Here is a 15,620-nt window from a genome sequence, read left to right as displayed (position 1 = left end):
GCTCAGGGGAAGATAGCACACTTTTCCCACAACTAAGCCCTCAGATAAAATTTTCCTTCCCTACTAAACAGACAAGCCTTTCAAGCTGATCTAAAGAATAAATCATTTGGATTAATCTGATCCAGCCATGCATCAAGGGTGTTCTTTCTGTAAAAAAAAAAAAAAAAAAAAAACAAACCAGGAAAGAAGACTCATCTGCTATATTTTGACAGTTCCAGGTCTCTGGACTATAATCATCACAACTGCTCTGATCAACCCGTGGAAAGGTGTCCTCATGAGTTGTACTGCTAGAATTATAAATGCAGTTTATGAGGTTTCCATACTATGGATGCATCAGAGAAGTTGTCTGTACAAACATGGACAGAATCCTCCCTGTCACATGGACAGCATCTTCCCTGTCAGACAGTCCTTAAAATCTGTCCAGATTTCCTGATGCTGTTAAAGACATCATAGGGGTGAAGATTTTATTTGAAAAAGCATTTGAAAAGAATCTGGGCACAGATTATTTCTGCTTCATACACTTCTTTGTCATGGACATTTAAAAACAATTGGTACAAAATTTGTCCTTCTACAATCGCATTTTCTCCTGAAAACATCTTAGCACCTAGTCTTGTCCTTTCCTTCGTCCTATATAGCTTAGTCGTAGACCTTCTGGCTGAATACAGATATCCTCTGCAAACAGGTGATTATGTGATCCTTTCAGAATCAGAACTTTAAAGATTTATTTATTTTTTTCATTGAGATACAATCAAACATGTAATTAGATCACAAGACCATTTCTAGAAGAGACCTTGGAGACTAGATACATATTCTCTTCAGCTCTTATGGGTTTGTTTACTTAAGACTATCTGAAATTTACATCACCAAAGTATTGTCAAATGAATGATGACCTAATTTGTGTATGAATGTAGGTCACTCTCAGTTTGCTGCTGCTTCTCATGAAGCTCCTGGTGCTATGGCAGACTGTAGCACCTTAATGCAAGCTTAATGCTAGCCTTGCCATTGTTAGTAGTATCATGCTTTATCTTGTACAGTTGCTCCCAAATTAAGTAACTAAATCCGCTAAGGTTACACGTTTGTTTGAGAGAAAACAGCTTTTTGTGAGTGTTTTGGTTTTTTTGCTTGCAATAGGAAAGTAAATGGAAAAATCCAATTAAAAATATGTTTGTTATCAATTGTATGAGTTGTATGTTTTTCACAGAAAGCAATACACCTGTACTCTAAGGAATCTCATCAGGTAGTTATCTGATTTTATTCTAGTACTTTGGAATATGCAATGTGTCTCCTCCATTCGTATTTTAACATCTCTGAATGCAATGCAAATGTTACTCTCCTTTGGCAAACGCTGTATTGCTCCATATGTATTAGCTGCTGGTTGCAACGACTGAATGCTTTGACTGTTGAAATTACCTTATACCTTTCTACCAACAGAATATATTAAGGCTTAAAGTTACTATTTGGAAAGAAAGTTAGCTACTTTTGTATGTAGCAAAGATATTCCATTAGAAGATACAGACATGCTTACTTCAGGAAGAAATTCTTGCTTCTTATTTTTCATTTCTTTTCTGAGTTAAATACTTCTATAATTTCTTGAGAAAAGAAAAAAAAAAAACAAAACACAGGAGAGCTTTAAAGAACTTTTATCATCAGTTCAGGATTATCTTGTTCTGAATTTGTTTTCTAAGGAAAGGAGCTGTATACACTCCAACTAGGCTAAGCTACCCAAGTTCATGACAAATGGAATAAGTAGAATTTCAGGCCAAAATAAGATAATGGAACATTTTGTCAGTAATATTTAAGAGTATCTTGGTCTGACAATAAGACGACTCCATCTAGAAAGATGATTCCAAGTATAAACAGCATGAGATACTTATGGTTTAGTTAAGGAAAAAGTAATCCTATTATATTACCCAGCTTCTGGGAATCAAGTTTTAAGTTGAAGACTGCATCTAGACTATTATGTTTAAACATGATGCCCAACAACATCTGACATGTTTTGTTGTCTTTGGTATATTTCAGCAATGCGTTGCACAATGCAGTCATCCTCTACATTAAAAAAAAAAAAAAAAAAAAAAAAAAAAAAATCCTTTTTTGCTGTCTTGATATTATGTACTTTTTAAGATGTCACCCCTGTTCTGTTCTGAGAATAAGTATTTCCTGTTCATTCTCTGCATACCCTTGGGATATGTAGACTTCTTTGGCTCTTGGGCTTTCCAGTTAGGACATATGATTTCTAGAATATTTAGTCAGTCTACTGAAGTGTCAGTCTACTGAATTTAAAAAAAAAATCACTTGCACAGAATGCCTCGTCGTCCTTGATGATTTCTCTGTAACTTTCTAGTTAAAGGATTTTCTGTTTGAGATGGAGTAGCCAGAGAATAATATTCAAGATATGGACTCACCAGCTACTGTTAACACCACAAAGTTGTTTTCTGATTTATTCTCAGTACCTTTCCCAACGATTTTCCACACTGTGTTTTCTTTTTGACTGCTGGGGAAAACTGAGCTGACATTTTGAGAGGTAAGCAACTGTGGCTTTGAATTCTCTTTTGTAGGTTATCATATCTAATCTAGAGTCTACTGCTGCCTATAGGTACAGTGATGACTCAGCAGTTTTTTTCAGGTTGACCTCTTTTAGTGAAAAATAAGAATGCTTCTCCCTCCCAGTATAGTTTCTTGCTGCACGAGGATTAAAAAAGCAGTTGCCAAAATTCTGACTGAATTCCTCCATATTTAAAATTGTACTTGCATCGAGGCTTCCCTCTGCAGATCTCAAAATCCTCGAAAGACAATAACATTTCTGATCCAGCAAACAATTTTTCTATGTCTCTAAAATGATCTGTATTTTTTACTCTAGTTTATCTACTTTTCCTTTCTTAAATTTGTTCATTCCTTTCTTCTGTTTGTTCACATTTTGTATCACGGTACCTAATGACTTTGCCATTTTGTATCCGTATTTCTTTATTCTTTATTTGCTCACTGTGGTATGTGATGCAGTTGTTGAACAACACTCTTTTCATCTGTTACTGTGAGAGCCTTTCCCTTCATAAAAAATTTGCTTGCGCTCTACTGATTTGCAAGGTCATGGTCAACAGAAATGGAGGTGTGTAAGAATCTGATGTTGAGGCACTAGACAAGATTACAATATTATTTCTTTGTGTATATATGTATATTTTATATATACATTTATAGATATATTTAAATATACAGACAATCTCTCTCATGTGTTTATATGCTTTAAAGGAATTGGTGCTGATATACTTGACCAGAAATAATTAAAATGAAAAAGTATTTAATAAAAATTACGTATAATTATGTACTTATATTAAAATTATAAATGGATTTATATAAAAGTTATAAATGGATTTATAGAAATTATTAAATTATGTATAAATTATGGGTTTATAAATTGTATGTTTAATATGTACAGAATTGTTTAGGGAAACAGTTAAGAAAGCTAAGAATTTTAAATACATATCAAGAACAAGTAAAATCACAGGTCATGTATGTTCATTGCTAAATACTAAAAACATTTCAGAAACCTTTGACAAATGCTTCTGTGCTGCATCTCAGTCAAGCACAGCCATGTATAGATTCTATATGATGCTGTAGCAAAGAAGTGAGAGACATCATGGCTAAAATTACACATTTATAAAATAGCTTGTTGATATAATGCATGCTAAAAAATCTTAAAAGAGCATCTCCGAATTCTCTGAATCCCTCATGTGAATTATTAGCACAGTGTTGAAATCTTAGGCAATGGTAAAGAATGAAGCACAGGGGATGACTCTAGGAATTATATAGCAGTTGGAATGCCATGTTAATCCTTAAAATACACTAAATGCCATGCGTTTTAAGCACAGTAACAAATTTGTTCTTCTGGTGCATTACAATTCAATTAACCATTGGAACTTGTTGCCCAGAAACCCTGTGGAAACCATCTTTGGAGGTTTTCATGACGTGATTTAACAAAGATCTAAGCAACTGGTCTGAATTCAGTGTTTACCATGCTTTATTCATAGAATCATAAAATGGCTTGGGTTGGAAAAGGACCTTAAAGATTAACTATTTCCAACCCCCCAGCCACGGGCAGGGACACATTCCACTAGACCAAGTTGCTCAAAACCCCATCCAACCTGGCCTGGAGCACTTCCAGGGATGGGGCAACCTGTTTAATAACTTCTCTGGGCAACCTGTTTTGATGTCTCACCACCCTCACAGTAAAGAATTTCTTTCTAATATCTAACCTAAATCTACCTCTTTCAATTTTAAACACTTGCCCCTTGCCTTGTCACTACAGGCCCTTGTTGAAAGTTGCACTCCAGCTTTCTTTCAGGCCCCCTCTAGGTACTGGAAGGCTTCTAGAAGGTGTTCCCAGAGCCTTCTCTTCTCCAGGCTGAACAACCCCAACTCTCTCAGCCTGTCTTCATAAAAGAAGTTCTCCAGTCCTCTGATCATCTTTGTGCCGCTCCTCTGGACTCACTCCAACAGGCCCATGTCCTTCTTATGTTGAGGGACCCAGAGCTGGATGCAGCACTCCAGGTGGGGTCTCACCAGAGTGGAGTAGAAGGGGGAGAATCACCTCCCTCGACCTGCTGGCCGTGCTTCTTTTCATACAGATCAGGATTCAGTTGGCTTTCTCGGCTGGTCTCTGCTTGGACATTGAGCTGTTGACCACAACTTTTTGAGTGTGATATCTAGCTAATTTCTTATCCATCCCTCCAGTGGTCCAACCATCAAATCCATGCCTTTGCAGTTTAGAGGCAGCAATGTCATGTGGGACTGTGTCAAATGCTTCGCACAAGTCCAGGCACATAACACCAGTTGCTTTTCCCTCATCCACCAGTGGTGTAACTGTTTAAGCAGAAGGTTAGTCTCAATTACTAGTTTGAGAATTGCTCACTCTTTATAATTTCTTGCAATTTTGTAGCTGGCGCAGAAGGACATTTGGCAAGATACTGTATAGTGAGGAATGACTCATGTTAGGTTTAGATGAAATTTGGAGGGAAGTATTTATTCACAATATTCAAAACCAACAACAAAGATAAAACTGTGACACTGACAAAGAAACATAAAACGAATGTTCATCCTGTTCACATGAATGCTTTAGTTCTGCAACAAATGAGTATGTAAGTGAAACAGGAGATGGGTGTATACAGTATCTCCCTTTTACTGTAACAGTGTAATCATTGTGGAACTCATCTTCAATCTTAAAATCAGAAAGCTCTCCTGGTTAATTTTCCCAAAGACCTATTGTAATCCTTCTTTTAATGCATGCTTGTTTGAGGTCCTGCCCTCTCTTGCTCCATATACTGCACCTCAGATTGGGTACTGCTTGGAATAGCTAGAAATATCCCATCTCACCTTTAAATCCCTCCAGGAGGATTTTAATTTTCCACCCCAGTTTAGTTTAACACTTTTATATGCAAGATGTTTTCTAGTCATTTGTCTTTACTTATACGGCTCAAGCGCATCTTTGTGTCATCACATGCTTAACTACCAAAATACCTCTCCTTGTCTCAGTGGGGCATAAAACTCTCTCCTCCTACTTTGCTGTTGGTAGTGTGCATGTGCATGTGTGTTGTTTAATACGAAGTACTTCCTTCAGCAGATTCTTTCTGAATCAGCCTGCTCTTTAACATACTTAATGCCAACATCTTGATAGAATAAATGCACTGATTTAGATGAGAGACAAACATCACCTTGGTACACCTCCAGGTAAACGGTGGGTTTGTGTGACTGAGCTTCACCATCTCTTTCTGAGATACTGTACATTAGGAAATCAGATTAGATAGTTTCCTTGTGCACATCAGGTTTTAAGTGTAAGAAATTTAATTCTTACAGATGTTTTTTTGTGTGCCTGTTCACAGATATCATTCACATTCTGGGAATTGTCTTCACAGGTCCTTTACCATAAGCTGTTTCTCTATATGGATTGCTCAAACAATGCAGTCTCTCATTTACATGTAAAAGTTTTATAGCAACATCTCTATATGTGTTGTTATCGTTACTAGACTGACTTGGTTTGGAGCATGACAAATAGAATGAGTTTGTTCAGACTTGAGCCAATGGTTTCATAAAAGACATTTTCTAACTCCCCATTAAGAAGAATAAATGAACACAGTAAGGAAGTGTAAGTGTTCAAGACAGTGAGATAAATCTTCCACTTTTCCTCAATAACAAAAATATATTTGCTACAATTCTCCATTAACTCAAGGCAGAGATGATACTGACTTATTAACACACACTGGGAATTCATGCAGATGACATGTTTTTTCTTTTCACAGTTAAAAATGTTTTCTTTTATTTCAATAGCACTGGTTGTGCCAAAAGGACTATATTTTTAAGATATGCATATCTGTAAACCTTAAACATTATTTCTGCTACTATTATCATAAAATATGGTTTGGTATGAATGCATATCCAGTTAAAATATCTTTATTTTCATCTCAAAACTGAGCTATGTAAGTTTAATCTCATTCATGTTGTCTTTGGTGAGATCAATAGCAATCTTAATTTACTAACAGAAAACATTAAAAGACTTTCCATGAATATTAAGCAAAACAAATCAATATGAATTTGTAATTAATTACTTGTTCTAGACAAAAGAAACCATGATTTTAATTTCTTGAAATGTCTTTCAAGTTCATGAAGATGATACAGTTCTGTTGTGTTTATATTGTGTTTATTCATAATGTTGCTGATACGGGAAGGGCTACCAAACCCCATACCCTACCAGAAATCTTGTACCTTTATGTGCTTAAGGATATGAGACAGAATTAGTTAAATGAAATTGCAGCCATCCTTTCTCTCTATCAGTGAGAGGTAATTAATGTAAATCATAGAAGACAGCAGCATAAATTAATACAGTTCAAGAATTTTGTTTGTAAGAAATAATTTTCTGGAGGCAACTGTTTTATGGTTGGTCTATATACAGGAGGAGATAAAGGTAGTGTTTATCATATTTTCTCAGTTTCCATCTAAATAGAAGTTAGTATTGAGTCTGCCTCAAACTAAGAGCTTTTCAGGAAAGGAATCATTACACAGATTCCAATCAGTCATCCCACTGTAAATCTGGATTGCCTCTATTGAGCTCACCAGTGTAAATCTGGAATTACTGCAGTGTAATTTGGCACATGCAGTATAACAAGACAAAACCCCCAGTGGCGTGATACAAAATATATCTATATATGCACATAAAAATCATAATTCCTTCTGCAATGCATTTAGCAGATCTGTGTAAAGTTCTTCACAAAGGAGTGTGCCAGAGAAGCAAGTTAAATGATATGTACAATGTTCCAAGCTACCACTGCAGAAGCTGATTTTTCTGTAGCTGGTCTTTGTATCTGCTCACTACCACAGTAAGCAGAAGTATAGACAGCCTAAGAATCACTTCAGGAACTGCATGATATAATGGAAACAGTCCTTGTGTGTACACATTCTGTAAATAATTTTAAATGGTTTAATTAGGTAAAATAATCTAAAAAGTGCTATTTAATTTTTTTTTCATAAATCTCTTTTTGAACTTGAAGTATTTGTTTTTACCATCACTGAACCTAGAAAATATTGAAATCAAACCCAAAGATTTCATAGATTACATTTGTCTTTCAAGTAAGGAACTTTTCCTTGTTAATACTCCTGTGTGTATAGTCAAAATATATACAGTTGTGTGATAGGAGATAAAATACTATTCCCATGAATTAGGATGGCTGCAATTCACAAGACAGGCAAAACTGCCAGTGATTTGTATAGTTTATCCTTGGACTATGTTTCTTTAAATTTTTCATATTACATGATATCTGACTTTATTTCAGTATAGAATTCATGACTCAAAAAATCATATTACAATAGTTTCTCTAAGTAAAAAGATAAAAAGGTCTATTTTCCCAGATGCTTTAGTTCCTGTTTATCGGTTTTGTAAACAAAATAAAGCTAAATGAAAAGCAACCTCGATTTAAAGCCCAAGATAGACCTTACATATGTAAAAGTGACACCCAAGAAATATAGTTTTTTGTAAATACAATTTATTTTGGAAAACTGTTATGGACTCTGTGTTTGGGAAAGGTCATTGACAAGTGAAATAAGAAGACTCTCCTCCTTAGGCAATTTGACAGGACAGTATTTCCTCCTAGCTTTGGAATCTGCCTTAGGATTGAAGGAAAATAGATACCATAACTGTACACATGAACATTCTGTGAGGAAAAAAATGCTCAACTAACTCTATCTACAGTGTTATGAAGGTCTTTACTAATTTTCTAGCTATACAAATACATGAACCCCACTAGCCAAACTAAACCCACTCCACCAATAATAAACAAATTCTAGAACATTTACAAACCATTAAATATTAAAAAACATTCTAATAGTCTTGAAATCTGCTGTTCATTACCTCCTGCCCCTGCGCCAAATGCAAATACACACAATGTTCACTGGCTAGTTGCCAGTATCCCAAACAACTACCCACTTGTTAAATTATATGTGGCATTTTTAAACTGACAGCCTTGTCAAGTCTCTCAAGTCTGCTTCTAGGAATCTGTCAAATAAAATATGTATTAAATAAGAAAATATTATATGTTGTGCTCTAAACACAGTGCCTTTCATAACAGGAGAGTGAGTATAAATGAAAGAAGTGGAAAAAAAATAGCTGCTGTGCTGCTCATGGAGCTGGTGATACATTCCAAATGAAGGGTAAATAAGCAGCACCTTATTTCATGAGCTTTATTTAAAAGGAAAGATGTCTATTCATCCTGTTTACAGTGCATTTTTTTCATCCTCATTTGCACATATCACTCTCCTCTGTTCATTAAATATTTTTGATAAGCATTGAAGGATAAAATCTAGCTTTATTACAAAGGTATAGGGGCTTGTCTTTAGTTAACTTTTACTTTAAAAAGTGTATTAATTAACAGAAACATATGGAATCAGGTCTGGCATCTTGAAGAGGGTAACTTTTTTTTTTTTTTTTTTTTTTTATTTATTTATTGAGGGTGGTTGGAGGAGTTTGTATACTAAGTTTTCTGATACCCCCAGCAAGTTTCCCAGTTTCCTCCTATTTGAAATTATTGGAATTTCAACAGCAAGAGACAGAATTTCCAATTTAAAAAGAGTTTTGAGGGCCCTTCATCATCCTGTGTCCATCTATGTGTTGTGCTATCCCATCCTGTCCCTCTCCCTTTCCGGAATATTTAAGATTTTGGGGGTGCTTAACAGTTTAAAACCATTATGAATAAATTAATTTTTAAATTTACATAACAATTTAGATGAAATTGTGATGTTTTAATAGATCAAATAAATCAAGAGTATTTGATTTGCTCAAGCATTTTGTCTCTAATCATCGTGATAGCCTAGAAAAGCAAGCTAATGAGAGAAACAAAATCCTTCACTTGAATCATTGACAGATGTTGGAAAAGTTTGCATCTGAACTTTGTGGAGCATACTTTTTTTTTGCTTAATGAGCTCAAGCTTTGTTAGCCTACCTAAAAAGTAGTAAAATAGAGGATCTTCAAATGCATTGCATGCATACCAAGGCTGTGGAAAAACTTTACTGCTCCTGAAGTTAAATACAATGCAATTGATGCATCATTAGAGATATAAAGTTGGAAGTTAAATTAGTTATTGAACTACCTGCAGGCTGATGTCATCTATTTAATTGTGACTGTAAGACTGACAATCACATAAATCCTCATATCACACCAGAATTAGTTCAATATCTCAAGCAGATAGATACTGTTGTCCTTGAAAACACTGTTAAGACAAAAAGGTTGTTTTTTGTGGGGCTTTTTATTTATTTATTTCTGAATGACAAATAATCCCAGCTGCAGAAGGATGGCTGTACTGGATTTGAAGAAAACAGGGTGCATGTGTCCTGTGTCATGACATCACAAGAAAAGTTATGTCTCATAATCATGATGGTCCAGGTGGTCCATGTAAACAGAATCATCACAGAATCATAGAATGGTTTGGGTTGGAAAGGACCTTAAGGATCATCTATTTCCACTGCCTTGTCATGTGCAGAGACACCTTCCAATAGACCAGGTTGCTCAAAGTCCCATCCAACCTGGCCTGGAGCATTTCCAGGAATGGGGCACCCATAACTCTGGGCAACCTGTTCTCATTATCCTCACAGTAAAGAATTTCTTCCTAATACCTAATCTAAATCTACCGTCTTCCAGCTTAAAGCCATTCCACCTTGTCCTATCACTTCACGCCTTTGTAAAAAGTCCCTCTCCAGTTTTCCTATAGGCCCCCTTTAGGTACTGAGAGGCTGCTGTATGGTCTCCCCAGAGAGTCTTCTCCAGGCTGAACAACCCCACTCTCGCAGGCTGTCTTTACAGGAAAAGTGCTCCAGCCCTCTGATCATCTTTGTGGCCTTCCTCTGGACCCACCCAAGCAGGTCCATGTCCTTTTCTTGTGCTGGCAACCCCAGAGCTTTCTTTTTAATTTCTTCCTATGAATTTCTTCATAGTATCTAGTCTAAACCTACATTCTTTTAGTTTAAAACTACTAAGCTATCATCTCGTGAATGCACATGCACAATCCTACAGTGACTCAACAACTTCTAAGTTAAAAATTTTGCTGGCTTTACTTCCTTGTTTTATGTGATTGTATTGTTGACATATTTTCCCTTTTTTTTTTTTTTTTATTTTTTTCCCCCTTTCCTAATGGCATGGCTATTCATACAAGATACGGGATAACATAAAACTGGTCTAGGACTTGCCCCAGTCTACACCTGGTATCCTAAGAAAAGTGGTGTGCTTATCCCTGTTCCACTCATAATGCTCAGAAGACCCTGCATATGGGTAATAACAGAGTCAATAGTAAACATACTGCAAACCCATTTGCTAAGTTGCTACTTCAGACTTGCTTCTGTTAGGAAACTTGGGATAATGTTGGAACTGGTAAGACAGATTGGTTTAATAATGCATTCCAAATGAGTTGTTGGCCATGTTTCCTATGACAGATTCAATGGCTCAGTTGCAGGCACTTTTAATAATGCATTCCACCATAGCTATCAGCCATGTTTTCCGTCACAATGGCTCAATTACAATCACTTTTTTAAGCAACATTTTATCTACATATTGCTGTCTGTGTACAGTGAAGTAGAGGGTAGTGTCCTACTCTGCATCTTCAGGAAAAGAAAGTCCACTCACTGCATAAGTTCATGGATAATACAGGAGTTACTACTGTGTCTTTCTCAAGCAGCTGCATTTTCATAGAGCTTTGTATCAGTAGTATGCATATTTATACTTTAGAAGATACTTATAAACATAGCTTGCTTAACATACAGAAACAAGACAAACATCTTTCTGAAAATGCTGTTTCATGATGTGCTATTTCTTGCTGAAAACAATTTTTGAATTACAAGGAATGATACTTGGGAGATAGCTTTATTACCCTGTACAAGTTGATTTATTTCAAATAAATTCCTTTGTGATGAAACAGGCATATTTCAAAATTTCCACCAAATAAAACATTGTGTCTGGAAATTAGCTCAGACATGTTCCAACCAGGAGCTGTCACAAATTACTACTATGACCGCTGGGATATAGCGAAGTGAGGTGAATCTCTGGCTTCAAATACGGTTTCTAACTTTCTCACAGTAAGTTTTATTGTAACATTACTATCAAAAAAAAAAACCCACCAACCAAACAACAGGCTTTAATACATTTGATCTTTTCCTATTATTTTAATCCATGTAATTCTCAAGAGAATTACAAGTGCTTCAGACTGGTCCAGAAATTGGGCAGGCAAACTGAAGAATATCAAGTATAAAGCATGCTTTTGCTAGTGACCAATGGAGCGTGAGCCAGTGATTTCCTGCAAACACCTGTGCTTGTAAAGAGACACACCATCATGGAGCTCTCTCTTCATCCTCTATTGAAAGAAGAACCCAAAGGAAGGCAGCAAAGTGTGTCCCCCTTTTCTCTGCCTTTCTGTACTCTAGTGACTGCTGTCTACGTAATAGCATAAGTAAGATTTTAGTAAAAGAATATGCATATAGTTAGCTGCTGCTCAGAGAGAAGCATGTTCATTTTAAATTATGTTATTACAAAAAAACAAGTCCAGCTATATGGCAGCCTGAAGCCCGACACTGATTCTCTTTTTTCTTAGCAAGGGTTGAATGTCATGGGTTGAATGGTTTTGATATCTAAGCTAGCATTCAGTTCATTCAAACTTCAAACAGTTCTATGCAGAAAATTATACTCTGGATATAGGCATAACAGGACAATGAACTTGGAACAATTTTGAGATCAGCCAAGTCAAAGACCAAGTAAAGATAATAATTTGGAGGTGTGAAATCTTCTAATGGTAGTTAGGAATATTAGTGTGTAGATTTTTTTTTTCTTTAAAAAAATTATCATTCTATGAGCTTCTTTTTAAATTAATTTTTGTTATTTTTTTTTAATATTTCATTTTTGCTATCGGTTATTTACTGAGCAAGCAAGATTAAGTAAAAATGAGAGAAGAGTTTTTGAAGCTTCTTTTAAGGATGCAATTTGTGTTTGACAACTTACGTGTATTTCTATGTGAGTGTGTGGTGAAAGGGACAAACTAAAAATGTTAATATTGCAAGTATAACTCACATATTCTTTTATTTTCCCTCATTAAGTTTATACATAAAAATTGTTCAATTCAAGTTCCACTGCAGAGTAGACATTTTTAATGATAAATGAATTAATTTATTAAAAATAATGTAAAAGTGACATTTATCTTTTATAAAATGATGTTATTTCAGTAATCTTTTTCTTTCCCCCTGAAATGTAAAAAATCATGGTTGCTGAATTTTGTAAATGAAATTATTATTTTCTGACAAGTTTTTTATGAGTCATTTAAACTACAGCATTGAATAATTACACTAGCTTATTTTATTTGCTGAATGTGATGTAAAGTATGATTAAAAAGAAACACAGTGACAAGTCTTTGTTTGAGTAGTGTTTCTTTTTCCCCCATTGACAAGTTTTTTTTCCATTGGGCATCTTCTTTTCCCTGATAAAATAATATCCAGTTTAATGAATGTTCAGTCTGTCTCAGCTAAAAATCTACATTTTTGGGCCTGATCCAAAAAGAAGTGAAATCAATGAAAATCTTTCCATTTGTTTCAGAGGGCTTTGATTCAAGCTTTTAGCTAAGCAGCTGTTTGGTACTTCTAAGCAGTATAAATCACTCTTTTGGAGGATATGCATTTTTCTGTACTATACAGCTACTTTATGTAAATTTTGAGTTTAATGGCAACATGTCTTTTTACAGGTGACATTCTCCAATTTCATCCTGTGTGCCTAATCTGAATATAACTTGTAATAGGGATAATTGTTAAAATGTGATAACTAATTCGACTAAAGTAAAAAACAAGACTGTCAAACCAGAAATGCTAAATAACACTGTTTCCAGGAAGCAACTAACACTGGTGACATTGTCATCTATTCCTGTAAAAAGCTATGATGAAAATGAAAGATCTCAAATACAAATTCAGATGATTCATGTCAAATGCAGCTTTTAAAATACTGTCAGGATAAATGAAAAATGTAATGTCATTTGCAGCCAACTCTACATAGTTCTGCCATTAGAAACAGTTGAGGTTAAAAATAGCTATTTTTACACAAAGCCAATACTATATGTGAAACAGACAATGTAAGTTTTCTCCCATCAAAAACAGTCCTTACATACATACAGTACGTCGGGGAGAAAATGTTAAATACAACAGGAATACACTGGAAAGGGTAACAATACCTCCATTCATGAAAAGATATTGTAGCAGGAGAACATTGCTAATAACATTATTGTTCTCAAAATGGTGCGCTGGTCCTGAATGGTCCTAAATGAGACAGACTGTTGGTCTAACACTCCATGGACTAATAGTATACCGTAGTACATTGGCTAGCACAAAAGTTTTGCTATATTAGCATAGCACTACTTTCCAGAAATAGGGGAATGGTTGAGTCATAGATTGTGTGTATGGCCTCAGTCTGCTGTAGTTCTGTACAGACATTGTATTGCTTCCCTTCTGCTCCTGAATGTGGATTGCTTTTCTCTCCCCATGCCCCATTTCTTTGTTACCTCTCCAAACTTTCAAGCTATGAAAAGGTGTAGCTCTTAGAAAAAGCACTGCTTATATTCCAAGTTTCATTTTTTTTCCTGATAAAAATACTTCAGATGTTGTATACTATGCTGAATATTAATCTCTTGCACCCACTGGAACAAAATACTACAATGTTCTTAAACAATGTTTGCAATTAAAAGAGCATGCAGATCATTGTTCTGTCCAGCACATTATGGTCTGGGAAATAAACTTTTCCCTTAATTGCCTAATGGGCTTAAATAGTTGGGTTTTTTTTTCTGTTAAAAATCAAAGACCAATGTCATTTTAACTTACAAGGGTGCTTCTGAAATTCTGAAAGACTTTGCAGGAGCTCCATGCTTATGTTTAACCTTCTCAGTAGGAAATAATTTAATTCAGATTATTTAATAAAGATTTTTTTGTGGTTGTTTTAAAAAGTTACTGGATGTTAGTAAAATGACTGTTTAAGCCCATTTTTGCAAAAGAGGGTTAGAAATGTCAGTTTGGCTTACAGCTAGGATAAGTTTCCCTTGTCTGTCTTGTACCTTGAACACAGAATAGCACACAGTGTCACAGGATGGTTGAGGCTGGAGGCACTTCTGGAGATCTTCCAGTCTAACTCTGTGCTCAGAGGAGGGTCAGATAGGGCAGGTTGCTCAGGGCTATGTCCAGCCAAGTTTTGACTGTCAGCAAGCATGGAGGGTCCACAACATCTCTGGGCACCCTGTTCCAGTGTTCGCCCACATTAGAAGTGTTTACTGACACTCAGTGTTTCCTGTGTTTCAGTTTGCGCCCATTGCCCCTAGTCCTGTCACTGAGCACTGATGAGAAGAGCCTGGCTCTGTCTTCCTTTATCCTCCAAAGGGATATTTATACACAGGGACAAGATCCTCCTGAGCCTTCTCGTCTCCATGCTGAGCAGTCCCAGATCTCTCAGCCACTTATATGCCAGATGCTACAGTGCCTTAGTCATCAAGAAACTACAGGAAGGGCTGTTTCTTGTGGTATTCCTGTATAGCGTCACCATAAATGCTGGCACACAAGTGAGAAAGGGTGGGTCAGTGAAACAATATTTCAGTAATGTCAGAACCAGTCCTGGCATGACAGAAATATCACTTTATGTCTATTGTTCAAAATAACATATTTCCAAACCCGTATTAATTCCTGTATGACCTACTTTCAACAACAGCTCTTATTTCAGCAACAGAAGATTCAGATCTCCGAGTACTTCATATTGAAACTTAGTGAAGTGCCAGCTTCTCATAATCACACCAAACACAAGCAGCAAAATTAGATGTGATTGTTGTCGCATTCGACTGTATTCATACCAACACACATTTTTTCTTCTTGCCCGTACCTAAGGCTTTGACCTTTCTGAGTCACTAGGAAAACTGAACCTGATAGGCATAATTATTGAAGTAACTCCTAACAAAAAAAGAAAAAGTGGAACGGAAATCTGTGGCCATGGAAAAGTTGAAAATAACTGAAATTTCAAGAACTCCAGCCTGTGTAGCACAGATTGGGAAGCACTCACAGTAACAAATTTGGTTTTGGTTAGATGAAT

The 15,620-nt window shown here is 35.8% G+C and overlaps 1 long non-coding RNA gene across 1 annotated transcript in view; it reads left to right on the top strand.

Moving 5' to 3' along the window:
- Nucleotides 1–15,620, top strand: part of LOC114013008 (uncharacterized) — a 60,378-nt gene that overhangs the window by 17,703 nt on the left and 27,055 nt on the right. Inside the window, exon 2 of the long non-coding RNA XR_003555834.2 lies at nt 2,448–2,521. This is a non-coding gene — a long non-coding RNA (uncharacterized LOC114013008). The remainder of the gene's footprint in view (nt 1–2,447; nt 2,522–15,620) is intronic.

The sequence above is a fragment of the Falco peregrinus genome, chromosome 4 (assembly GCF_023634155.1).
Source record: "Falco peregrinus isolate bFalPer1 chromosome 4, bFalPer1.pri, whole genome shotgun sequence".
In the NCBI taxonomy this organism is placed as follows: domain Eukaryota; kingdom Metazoa; phylum Chordata; class Aves; order Falconiformes; family Falconidae; genus Falco; species Falco peregrinus.
Note: the sequence above shows the minus strand (reverse complement) of the source record. Positions and strands in the feature narration are given on the sequence as shown.